The sequence below is a fragment of the Galeopterus variegatus genome, unplaced genomic scaffold (genome assembly GCF_000696425.1).
Source record: "Galeopterus variegatus unplaced genomic scaffold, G_variegatus-3.0.2 Scaffold637, whole genome shotgun sequence".
Taxonomy (NCBI): Eukaryota; Metazoa; Chordata; class Mammalia; order Dermoptera; family Cynocephalidae; genus Galeopterus; species Galeopterus variegatus.
The window spans coordinates 12,785-14,340 of NW_007726748.1; positions in this window are offsets into that span (position 1 = coordinate 12,785).

A 1,556-nucleotide genomic window follows, 5' to 3' on the forward strand; every position below is an offset into this window, starting at 1 on the left:
GCAGGGACCAAGAAGAAGGATAAGTCCCATCATGGTCAGGGGTCCGATGTGTTTTGTCCTGAAGTCCTCCCCCATCAGTATAACCTAGGTGAGCAGTTTGGGTGAAGCAGAATAGTTTTTACCCCTGTAAGAACATGATGTGGCAGTGTCTGGTCATAGCATGTTGTGGGAAAGTATGTCAAAGATGTGAATGTGTCCTGTAGGGTTCCCCCAAGGATTCTGGGTGGCAGACCCAGGAGGTTGGAAAGTGTCCTTCCACCTACCAAGACCTTGGTTATACATTGTGAACAGGGTATGGCATGTGTCTCTGTTAGGAAAAGAAGCAGAAGAGAAAAGGCAAGCATTCAGGGGCTGAGAGGTTGAGAGGATGCAAAGTAGGAAAAAGGAGTAGAGGGTAACCTCATCAGGGGTGTAATCACAGAGGGTGCCCTGCCAGGCTAATTCAGTTACCCACTCAAGGATGTCCTCAACCCTGGAGGTGGCATGTTGGGACCCATCTTGGACCAGCTCCTGTATGAAGGACATGAAGCAGGCCTGATGGAGTGAGAGGATAATTGCCAGGGGAAAGATAATTCTTCTTCTGGGATTGGGGGAAGAGTGGAGGTCCTGGAGATTTTCAGTTTTGTGTGTCCTAAACTGCATGAAATGTAAGGAGATGCTGGGTTGGGGGTTGAGCAGAGGGACCCCTCTGGCTGGGTGTAAATGGATTTTTTAGGTAAAGTCTCAGGTGCTAGTTTTACCAAGGATAAGTGATACCAATGGGGCCTTTCCTAGTATGTTTACTGCTGTGGGGGTGGTGAGAAGTACTGTCTAAGGCCCTTCCCAACATGATGAGAGGGGCTTTGGGATTTGGGTCTTAACATACACTTGCTATCCCAGGCTCACTTTAAAGTCTGAGAGGGTGGTGAGGAAAGGCTAAGGTAATAGAAGGTTGGCCTGTTCCCAAAGAAGATCCCTAATGAGTGAAAGAGTAGGGAGATACTGGCCTAAAGGCAATGAACTGGAAGAGAGAGGTGTGAGACTGAAGGGTCTACCAGACATAAGTTTGAAGGGGCTGAGTCCAGTGGGTTTGTAGAGGGGGGGGCAGCTCACAGGTGAGTGAGTGCTAGAGGGAGAAGTTGGGTCCAAGGGAGGTGACGTTCCACAGACAGCTTGGTGAGGTGTGTTTTTATGAGGTGATAGGCTTTTTCTACTTTGCCTGATAACTGAAAACTGTGTAGGTTAGGCCGTGTGATAAGGTGTGGGGAAATGTGTGGAAAGGGGTCTAAAGGCCTCATGCAATTATGTTTTATGGGTTGTGAGTGGCTGGATTTAGGGGAGGGCAAGGTTTGAAGGAAAACTGGGAATTTTCAATGAAAGTAAGGTGAATAAGTTGTAGGTGGGAAGGGGAGAGAATTGACTTGGCCTTATGGCTGAGAAGGTCTTGACTATTTGTTGTCCAAAAGTTAGTTTAGAGCTTTCTTGTGCTAAAAGGGAGGCTACCACCAAGGCCTGTAAACATGTAGCCCATCCCCAGGCTGTGGTGTCTAGTTGTTTAGAGAGGTATGTAACCAGGG